The 11,989-nt window shown below is 38.0% G+C and overlaps 1 long non-coding RNA gene across 2 annotated transcripts; it reads left to right on the forward strand.

The window, feature by feature from the left end:
• Positions 1-3,733: 3,733 nt before the first annotated feature.
• On the forward strand, positions 3,734-11,644 carry LOC308187807. Of its 2 annotated transcripts, XR_013944933.1 has the most exons (4): positions 5,313-5,345; positions 5,478-5,788; positions 6,039-6,169; positions 6,982-11,644. It is a non-coding gene; the product is annotated as an uncharacterized lncRNA (long non-coding RNA). The 2 variants fall into 2 exon arrangements; XR_013944932.1 differs by having other exon boundaries at positions 3,734-5,788.
• The last annotated feature ends 345 nt before the right edge of the window (positions 11,645-11,989 follow it).

Raw genomic sequence — 11,989 nt, forward strand, 5'->3', positions numbered from 1 at the left:
TATTCATTAAAAATAGAAAGCACTGCAAAAGAAATCTTGTTTGGCACATGTCCTTGTAAATACATTTTCTCTAGTGACTCAAAGTTGAATGAGGTCCACAGTAATCTGAGACCAATTATAGCTGAACCACTAAAACATTGTCATTAATCACCTCTCTCAACGTGCTGGTCAAGCTTCTTTTCATTCAGACCAGGATATGATTGGCTTTCTGGCTGCAAGCGCACATTGACAGCTCATGTTGAGCTTCTCATCAACCAACACACTCAAGTCCTTCTCCTCAGGGCTGCTCTCAATCCATTCTCCACCAACCTGTGTTTGTGTTTGGGATTGCCCCAGCCCAGGTGCAGGACCTTGCACTTGGCCTTGTAGGACTTCATGAGGTTCATGCAGGCCCATCTCTTGAGCCTGTCCAGGTCCCTTTGGATGACATTCTTATCCTCCATCATGTCAACCACACCACACAGCTTGATGTCATGTGCAAACTTGCTGAGGGTGCATTCAATCCCACTGCCCATGTCACTGACAAAAATGTTAAACAGTGCTGGTCCCAGTACTGACCCCTGAGGAACACCACTCATCATTGGTCTCCACCTGGACATTGAGCCGTTGACTGCAACTCTTTGAGTGTGACCATCCAGCCAATTCCTTACCCACCGAGTGGTCCATCCATCAAATCCATGTCTCTCCAAATTAGAGACAACAATATCATTGGGGACAGTGTCAAATGCTTTGCACAAGTCTAAGTAGATAATGTCAGTTACTGTTTCCCTATCAACCAATGCTGTAACCCCATCATAGAAGGCCACCAGATTTGTCAGTCATGATCTGCACTTAATGAATCCACGTCATCTGTCATCAGCCACCTCCTTATTTTCCATGTGCCTTAGCACAAATTTCAGGAGGATCTGCTCTATGACCTTGCTAGGCACAAAAGTAAGACTGACTGTCCTGTAGTTCCCCAGGTCTTTCTTGTTTCCCCTTTTAAAAACAGGGGCTGTGTTTTCCCTCTTCCAGTCAGTGGGAACTTCATGAGACTGCCACAGTTCCTCAAATATGATCCGTAGTGGATTAGCAATTTCATCCACCAGTTCCCTCAGGACCCACAGATTTTTAATTTTAAGGTATTTGATTCTGTCATTTCCAGGTTGAATTTATTTGTCTTATTTGTGTTCAGTGAAAGTTTGTTCTCTATTTATCCTCACATTGAATCTCTGTCCCAGAAAAATAAAAAAAAAAAAAAGAAAAAAAATATAAATAACCAGTATGAGCTCTATTAGCTGAGCTGGTGATATTCAGATTAAAGAATTTAAATTGATTACCCTGGACAAAATGATATGCATATATAAATGTACACACTTGCTATGAATGTGTACATTAATAATACCACATAGTTCCATACGTTCTACCAGAGACTCTACACTGCATGCAATTTCGGAGTTCTGTTTATTTCTTATAACCATCCCAAATAAATTAAACACAATAATAGAATACCAAATAAGTCTATAAAGATAATATATATAGCAATCTATTTTTCAAACATGTTTGATCAATCTAATTAAGCATTGTGGAGCTTCTGTCAGGCATAAACTAGAGACTGACCTTCATGTCTGTGCACATACTAGTTTATAGGGAGGGAAGGATCAAAGCTGTGTGTATGGAATGCTTCACATGGAATGCTTCACATATGCAGGTTCTTCAAGCAAGCTGTTTATGTGAGAAAATTAGTGAGCTATTGTTTTACTCTTCATCTATGTGCCAAACAATGGAGTTTGTAGTTTATACAAAAATGACAGGCATAAAAAGTACAAGAATATAGGGTGGGTAGCCACCAGGAATTAGAAGGAAAGATTACTAAGAGCAGATGGTTTGGATAAGGCCAAAAGATGACAAAAAGGCTAAAGGTTTGAAAAGGGGTAGGGCAAACATCAGAGGGGTTAGAGCCACAGAATGATCATGACATCCAGGAGCTTCTGAGATGCAATTCCACTGTCCACATTCGTGATTATTTCCAGCTTTGAGTCTAGCTGAGAGCCTAGGATGAAACACCTCTAGTGTGAAATCTCACCTAAAACATGCCCCCAAGGGTATGTTCAGTACCTAACTAGAAAATGGAGTTATACATCAGTGTTAACTGTTTTCCGAGAATGAACAAGGAGCTTCACTGAAATGCTTTTTTTTCTTTTTTTTTTTTTTTTCAGAAGGTGGAAATAAAATGGGCATTTAAAGAATATTATGATAATGACAATTAGGCAAAAATACTTACTAATTGCACCTTCCTCCTTTTTTATTTCCTTTTTAGTTGTCTTTCCAAGTGAAACTGAAGCCCCCAAAAATTCTCCAAAAGGATGCTCCAAACTGAATACAGCCAAATATTTTCATAACATCCAATGTTCATCTATTTTAACTTTAAACTGTTATTATTTAATATGCCTAATTTCTTGTTTCTTTAAGATTTTTCAAAATGAAGTTACAGGAATTACAAAGACAAGTGGAGTTTAAACAGTTGTCTTAAAACCTCATTTCCCTTTTCTCTGTACATAATATATTTAGACTTCTTAATAACATTTTCTAGTAAGAAGAAATTTAAGATTAAGAGAATCTTACACATAGTTTGAGCATTCTGAACAGGTTTCAATTTCTTGTTATGCTGATTTGTACCATAATTTAACAAACATTCAGTAAGCAGTAGGCATTATTTTTAGAAGGGGAAAAAAAAAAGAAAAAAAAAAAGAAAAAAAAAAGAGAGCTGTTAAGAAGAGAGGTTTCAGAACAACAGATTTCATTTAAGTAGATTGTGGTGACAGTAAAAACAAAGACTAATGTGAAATACATGTATATTTTCTGAAGAACAATCTAATCAGTGACATAAAATTAAAGAAACATTATCATTTTTATTCTCCACCGTTTGTTATAATACCTAATATAAAGAAAATAATTCATGGCTTTGATATATCATTAGAATTAGATTCAACATTAAAAAAAATAATAAAAAATGCATTACTATGAAGTTAAAAAAAGGCAAATATATCCAAAGAAAAATTAAAATGCAACTGCTGATTTTGAGCTTTAATTTTTAAATGATAATATATATAAAAGCAATTTAAGATGGGGGTGGGGAGATGTTATTCAGGTGCGACCACTAAGCACTGCTGTTTTTCTGTGATTTATTTATTTATTTTTCTCTCTACAAGAAGTAATATTGCATAAAGTACACACTTTCTTCTGTGCATAAACTCCGCTTAGGATTTAAAATATAATATTTACTCTATGTTAATGAACTATTTTCTTGTAATTTCCAAAATATATTTTAAAGGCTGCATTTACTGAGAAACCAAGCACATCTGAGGTGACTCTTCCAGTTTTAAAACTTGTATATTTCTAACATGTAAGAAATAACATTTTGACAATTAGTGTGGAGAAAATAATACTCAGGATAGGATGAAGAAAACAAAAGTATACATAGGAATCTAAAAAATGAAAAGGTTGTTCTGTCATTTTCCAAATACTTTAATACCAGAGTTCTAGATATGCCAGTGATACACACATCCTTTCCTGAAAAACCTGGAACACCTGAGACTGAGGATCTCAAACCGTAAAAGCTTTGACAATGTTTTCAAGCCCTTTAGGCTAAAACCATTAAATAACTTTTTGTTTGTTTGTTGTTTAATCTACTAAAAATCCTTTTTTTGGAAAAATGTAAGAAAAAATAAAAGTCAGAATTTGCTATTCTTTGCATTACATAGAAGTAGGTTCTTCTATGTGTCTTCTGGAGTTATTTTTGATATTAATAGGTACATGATGAAAAACAGAAAATAGACATGATGAGGAGGAAACTCGTTTTTCAAAAATGATTTTTCAGCACATCACAAGAACAAAGAACAAAGAACAAACAAACCGTATTCAATCAGTGGGAGGTACTGTTATGCAGATGGTATGGTAGCTCATAAAGGCAAGAAGTACAGCTAAGTTGGCAAACAAGGAACTGAGAAAAAGCTGACTGTAAAATACAACTGCTGAGTTTAAGCTTTAACTTCTAAATAATAATCTATAAAATGCATTTTAAGAGATGGGGGAAGAGGGAGGAATAATATTCAGGTGCACCCAATGAGCACTGAAAATACGTTATTTTCATGTAAACCAAATTTGTGACAAAGTAAATTAGACTGAGGAAGTTGGAACACCTCAACAAGGAAGGGATGTGAATTGGTGTCAACAGGCTGCATCAGACAATATACATTTCCAAATTGTGTTGGGCATAAGTGGCAACTTTTTTTTGGTGGAGTGTGAGGTAGAGGCTGTAGTGATGGTCCCTGTGAGGAGAGCCCAGGTGCTGGTCTATTCTAGACACAAACAATTCCACCTGGCTCGCTAAGGGCCCCACTGCTGGACAAAGCCGAGCCAGCGAGCAGTGGTGGTGGTGCCTCTGTGAAAAAATACCCAAGAAAGGGTAAAAACACTGAGGATCAATATGTGAGAGAGGAGCGAGTGGAAAACGAAACAAAACAAAACAAAACAAAGCAACAAACAAAGCAAAAAGAAAAAAAAAAGAAAAAAAAAAAGTGTGAGAAACAGCCCTGCAGGTGCCAAGGCCAGAGAAGAAGGTGGGGAGGAGGTGTTCCAGATACAGGAGCAGAAATTCCCCTGCAGCTCAAGGACCATGGTGAAGTAGTTTGTCCACCCACAGTCCGTTGCATTGGGTCTATGTGGCAAGGATTTGGTAGTGGTAGGGAGCTGCAGGGGTGGCCTCTGTGGGAAGAATCCCATGTCAGAGACAGAGCAAGTTCCAGACAGCTCTTCTACTGGACAAAGATGTGCTGATAAGTGACTCTGTTTGCACCTCTGTGAGAGCACATTTAAGAAAGTGAACAATTCTGTGCAACAGCATCTGGGAGAGAGGAGTAAGAAAATGTGAGAGAAACAACCCTGCAGACACCAAGGACAGTGAAGAAGGAGAGGGAAGAGGTGCTCCAGACAGTGGAAAGAGGAGGACCATGGTGGAGCAGCAGGTTCCAGTTAGGACAGAGTTAATTTTCCTCATAGTAGCTGGTAGGGTGCTATGTTTTGGATTAGGATGAGAAGAGCGCTGATAACATGCTGATGTTTTAATTGTTGCAGAGCAGTGTTTACACCAGGCCAAGGACTTTTCAGCTTCTCGCTCTGTCCTGCCAGCGAGCAGGCTAGGGGTGCAGCAGGAGCTGGGAGGGGACAGACCCAGGACAGCTGACCCAAACTGGCCAAGGGGGTATTCCATACCATCTGACGTCATGCTAAACAATATATAGGGGTGGCTGGCTGGGGTGGGGCGGCGGCTGCTCGGGGATAGGCTGGGCATCGGTCAGCGGGTGGTGAGCAATTGCATTGTGCATCACTTGTTTCTTACACATTATTATTATTAATACTATTATCATTATCACTATTATTATTATTGTTATTATTATTTTTCTGTCTTAATAAACTGTCTTTATCTCAACTCACAGGCTTCACTTTCCCGTTTCTCTCCCCCTTCCCAGAGAGGGAGGGGGGAGGGTGAGCGAACGGCTGTGTGGTGTTTAGCTGCCAGCCGGGTTAAACCACAACAGCTGTCCCTCTGCAAACTACGACGGAGCAGATATCCACACTGCAGTCCACAGAGGAGCTCATGGTGGAGAAGGTGTATCTCACCTCAAGGAGGCTGTAGCCCCCACAGAAACAGACTCTGGGCCAGAACTGCAGCCTGTGGAGAGGAGCCCACTCAGGAACAGGCAGTCTTGCAGGAGCTGCCACCCATGGGCAACCCATGCTGAAGCAGGTGAATATGCCCTGAAGGAAGCTGTAGACTGTGGAGAACCCACAAAGGAGCAGGTCCCCTGTGGGGGGATCTGACAGGGGCAGGGCAGGGGGTCCACCACCAATTGTGGGGTATCTACCTGGCACTACTGGAGCTACTCCACCAGTCAATCTCCCTCTTACAGTCCCTGATGGTCTTCAGTCTCTCAACCTGCTCTTTCAGTTCTGCTACCACACTGACCAGATCTTCCACCTGCTTGCACCTCACACAGGTGGAATACCTGCCACTCTCCCCTGGCAGCAGCAGGCTCTGGCACTCCCTGCAGCCAGAGGAAGAACCATATAAGCACAGTTCCGGACAGGCCCTCTGTTTGGGTCATCAGAGTTTTTCTGGAGCAAGAATGTAAGTTTTCTCTCAGATTTTAGTCTTGTTTTCACAGTTTATGCAATGTTTAATTAATTACAGAACTAGAAACTGCATTAGAATATACTTGGCTGAAAGCTAGAGAGATCAGACTGCCTGCAAGAATATGGAGTGAGGAGCCGAGGGAGAGGGGAGGCTACCAGGGCAACAACTTATCAAAGTGTGCGATCCCATGATACTTGACCAGAAGAGCAAGTCTGGGATGAGGATGGCAACTGGGGATCATCTAAGAGTCCAGTGATGGCTGCGCAAGTCCACAGTGACCACACAAGCCCCAAACCAAGCCAGGCAATACAGTTGGGGTCAATAAGGTAAAAGGACAGAGTAGAGCTCAGAACATGAATCAGAGCAAGGGCTGTGCTGAAATGCTGCCCTCAAGCCAATTAGGCAGGTAGTGCATACACAGGACTCTGATGAGGCTTCTCACAGCTTTTTCTCACTTAAGTGTCTTCACTTAAGTATAGCCTAAGGTTGCATAGATGAACCATATCAGAACATATCTTAATCATAGGTGGCTAAAGCTCAAATTGGAACTGGAAATACAGTAACACGGAGGAGGCTTACAGAGCTGTATGACTGTCAGTAATTACAACCTGTTGGTCCACTCAGGACCCTGAATGCACATGAGTTACAATTAGAAAACTGCAATCCAGAAGCCTTTAAAAAGTCTAATTAGACTTCAACTGGAGTTTCACCTTTTTTTTTTTTTTTTTTTTTTTTTTTTTTTAAACTCAAACTCTTTTTCCATTTCATTTTTCTGCTTGTATCTAACTAAGATTCTTTTTCTTTAGGGTACTACACCTTGAGCACTGAGTTACTGAGTTCAGCTCTGGGACCCCCAACAATAAGGACATGAACCTGTTGAAGCAAGTCCAGAGGAGGGCCATGAGGATGATAAGAGGCCTGGAACACCTCTGCTATGAAGACAGGCTTAGAGAGCTGTATCTGTTCAGCCTAGAGACAAGAAGGCTACAGGAGACCTTATTGCACCTTTTCAGTACCTAAAGAGGTCTACAAAAAAGCAGGAGAGGGATTCCTTGTAAGGGAGTGTAGTAAGAGGACAAGGAGTAAGGGCTGGGGCACCTCTCCTACAAGGATAGGCTGAGGAATTTGGGATTGTTCAGCCTGTAGAGGGGAAGATCTCTCCTCTTGGGAGACCTTATAGGAGCCTTCCAATACGTAAAGGGGGCCTACAGGAAAGTAGGAGAGGGACTCTTTATCAGGGAATGTATTGATAGGACACAGAGTAATGGTTTTAAACTAAAAGAGGGTAGGTTTAGATTAGATATAAGGAGGAAATTCTTTACTGTGAGAGTGGTGTAGCACTGCAACAGGTTGCCCAGAGAAGTTGTGGATGCCCCATCCCTGGAAGCGTTCAAGGCCAGTTTGGATGGAAAACCTGGTCTAGTGGAAGGTGTCCCTACTCATGGCAGGGGGGTTGGAACCAGATGATCATTAAGGTTCCTTTAAGGTCCCCTTCCAATCTAAACCACCTAAACCATGAGTCTATAATACTTTTATGAGTCTATGATACTGCTGCTCCTCTTACTATTTTTTTCCTTAATGCCTGTCAAAGAACTTGAATACCAAATCACTAAAAATAAATATTTTATAATTTGTGGATCAGCCTGTTACATGAGTATTCAGACTAAATTTTTATATTTAATAAGTGACAATATTTGCTGCCAGGAACAAGAAATCATATATGAAATGAAGGTATTTTCAATTGCATCTGAAATGCATATATGGAGTTCATCTAAGACATAATTTTAATATTTTAGTATATTTCACCTGTCATTGGTCTGCCCTGCCAAGGTTATGTCGGTAGTCCAGACATCTAAGTAAAAAAGCAGGACAAATTATCTTCATTTTTTTCTAGGTATGATGGACAAAGCTGACAGTTTCAAGTAATTACTTAAAACTTCAGCTTCCATGTTGTAAACATGGCAGTGGATGTTGCAAACCTACCTTCCTTTCAAGGGTTGCACCCTTTCCTCCAAATTACCTGTATGTTTATTTTAACATCTTCTTTATTAGAATGATGTCTAGTAGATTATTTTTTTCTTACTATGCATATATGTTTACTTTAGCTGCTTCCAGTAAACATCAAGATAAATTTTGAATTAATTTTAAACAGTCAATTTTTCAGCAGTTTCAGGCATAAGGACTGCCACATAGAATCAGAGCAGAGCTCTATCAGGCTCATTATTATCCTTCAGGAACAGGAATGTCAGCCTATATAATTTCTCATAGGGAATTAATTCATTATGTTTATTACACATTTCTTCTTCTCTGATTCTGGGATACCCTTTTTAAAGTGGGATGACTCTAACAGAAATCAAAATGTAGATGCATTTGCTATACTTTCTGTTTTGTTCCCAATTCTCTTCCAACTGTTTTCTAACACTTTTCCCTTCTAATAGCTATTGAGTTAGTTGTTTAATAATAATAATAATAATAATAAACCACACCAAAACCACTTTCTTGAATTACATTGGATCACTTGAAACTCAGCACTACTTAAATATAATGAAGGTTATTTTTCCATGTGTAAATTATCAAACATCACAAAATTGCACAGAATTTTCATCAGTTTTCTTTACCTGTCATTAACCATGAGTTTTCTGAAATTCTTGGCAGATATGGATTTAACTATATTGAATAAGTGTGAAACACTTGCTTTTTATTATTATTTTTATTTTATTGTTAATTTCTTTTATAAATCTTAAGTAGATATGCTATCACCTTCCAACACAGGTCCTTCGGAGAGTTTGCTTGTGATACTGGGTGCATATATGGAAGTGTTGCATGAGAAGTGTAAATTCTTAGCAGTGCCTTACAACTGCATCTATATCATTCCATTGGTCTTATTAATAGCCTAGTTCCTGACTACCCTGAGAAAATTCACACATCCTGATGAGTCTATCCACTCGGTTTCTTCATAGAGTTTGTTTTTAATAATAACGCTACAAAAATAACCCAGAATATGGCAGCTAACAAATATATTGCTTATGGCTTAAGGATTCTGCTATTAATATTCACTTCTTACCACAGACCAGAGGAAAAAAAGACCTATATCTGCTACATCAACTCTTTAAGAATCCGAACATTTCCCAGTATATAGCCCATGGCTGTTAAAATAAAACTTCCTTTTTCATCCCCTGTTCAGATCATGTAGGTCAGTTGTTAGCATTAGGTATTAATTTTTGTAAACAGCTACATAAATTGGACCTTTTTCAGAACTTTTTTGTTGTTGGTGGTGGTTGAACACTTGGAGAGATTAAGCACACATTATATTTCTGTTCTTATTATGAGAGTCAGAAATGCTATGAAAGCATTAGGATTAGTACATCTTGATAGATCCTTGATGTGGTGGTGACCTCTTCATTACAAGTCATTTCCTAAAATAATAATAATAACAAAAAAAATATTTTAGATGAATTTCCACAGAAGTTGATTAGATCAATCTTTATAATTTCACTTTTCATTTCTATGCTACCTGCTTCCTTGAGCTTCTAAATAATTTTATAATTTCATCAATATATGGTTAATGCCTTGTTTGCCATAAGATTACCACAAGATACTTAGATTTTTAAGCTTGCTTAAAAGTTGTTTTTTTTGTTTGTTTGTTTGTCTTTTACATGGAAATAACAATTTTGGTGATTTGCTTTTACCTATGATTTACATGTCAGAAAGCTCAGGTCCTTTTATAACTTTAAACTTTAATGGCTGTTACCTGCCACAAAATTGTGTAGAACAAAAAATGTCTAAAATGCTTCATTTTGCTCAGAGATTTTTAACAGCTGCACACAATACTAAAGATTCTTTAATTTTGTGTACATATTCTGCAACAGTATTTGGAAGATGGTTTGCTTCTAACATCTGTGCTTCAAGACATTTTTTAAATCTGCTGAAGTACTAAAACAAGTACTATAGCTACCTTTTACTAAAACTCATGTAATGCCTGCTGTGTAAATTCCTTTGCTCCCTATCACTGTCTTCAAAATTGCTCGATCAACATTTTTTTCCCAGCACTGAATGGCATTTTTCAGCATCAAGAGTATAAAGACAGGTGTCTCTAGTACTTAAAAGACAGCTAATAGTTGACATTTATAACATATATAATAAATTGTTCCATAGGCCTTCCAGAATATATTCCTGTATTGGTTTCTGCTTTCTGAGAAAACAAACAAAAATTACCAAATCTATTAATTCTTTTCACAGTTAGATGTAGACCTTTGGTGACAAATTCTGTCACCAGGCTAACAGATTTTATTCCCCTGATGCATTTTCTTTTCCTTGTTTGTTTGTTTATTTGTTTTCTGCCAAAGAGCACATTTTGAATTCTTTTAATATATTTAATACTTATTTATTCAAAATTTGAGCTTAGAAATAACTAAAAAACTTTTTTCTTCTCAGTTGTGTAACAGAAGTTTACAATGTTTTGCATTTATCTCACATTTACATTTGCCATAAAAATACTTTAACACAGATATAAATTTAGAAAAGTAGAATAATAAATGCAAAGTAAAGCTGTTACAAAAGGTATTTTCAGGTGTGATTATGAGTGATTTTTCATGTGAGTATACAAAATACGTGATTCTAAACTGCAAAAATAATTTCTATAACATTCTCCTACATATGCAATAAAATGCATTTTAAAACTTTTCACACATGGCTTTTTGTGTATAAAGGCAAACGAGAACAACATTTATCTTCCATATTTATTCTGAAATCAATGCATTATTTTTCAGACCTTCACCACTATATTCTAATCCTGCTATCTGTGAAGCAAACCTCTGCAAATGGAATGGAACGGAATGGAACGGAATGGAATGGAATGGAATAGAACAGAACAGAACAGAACAGAACAGAACAGAATAGAATAGAATAGAATAGAATAGAATAGAATAGAATAGAATAGAATAGAATAGAATAGTTCAATTGAAAGAGACCTACAAAGATCATCAAGTCCATCAGTGTCTGACCACTTCAGGGGCTTATCAAAAGTTAAAACATATTATTAAGGCTATTATCCAAATGCCTCTTGAACAGCTGTGAATTGACAGCTGTGGAGCATTCACCACCTCTCTAGGAATCCTGATCCAGTGTTTGACCATCTTCAGAGCAAAGAAATTTTTCTTTATATGTATGATCTTCTCCTGAACCTCTGAAATATGTGGTTTGCCCTCTTGGCTACCAGTGCACACTGCTGACTCATTTTGAGCCTGCTGTCAATGAGCAGCTGTCAACCCCCACATCCCTTTCTGCTGATCTACTCTCTAGCCACTTGTCTCCCAGTAGGTGCCTGTGTCTGGCATTACTCCATCCCAAGTACAGAACCCTGCATACTCTCTTGTGGAATTTCATGCCAATGATTGGCATTGTGGTCCAATCTGTCTAGATACCTCTGCAAGTCCTCTCATCCCTCCAGAGAGTAAACAGGATCTCCCAGTTTACTATCATCAGCAAACGTGGCATAGTTAACTGATAACAGTTTCAAAAGAGTGTTTCATTCTCTTAAAAGGTGGTGGTGCACATTTGACATAATTTCTAATATGCTCCTGGCCCTGTGTGAAGATTAATAGGCTTTTTCTTTGCAGAAATTTTACATGGATGCTGTTAGTGAAAGCAAAGAAAAGAGCACACTTTAACATACCTACTGGTCCAAACAGCTTAATATTCTCTCTCTTTTTCTTTTTTTCTTACCCTTCATCATTAATACCTGCTGTGTTACGATTTATGATTTTTTTTTCTCATTTTGTTTCTTATCAGATGTTTCATTTTTCTGGGGAACTT

Source organism: Anser brachyrhynchus (genome assembly GCF_964034855.1).
Source record: "Anser brachyrhynchus genome assembly, chromosome: 1".
NCBI classification, from domain to species: Eukaryota; Metazoa; Chordata; class Aves; order Anseriformes; family Anatidae; genus Anser; species Anser brachyrhynchus.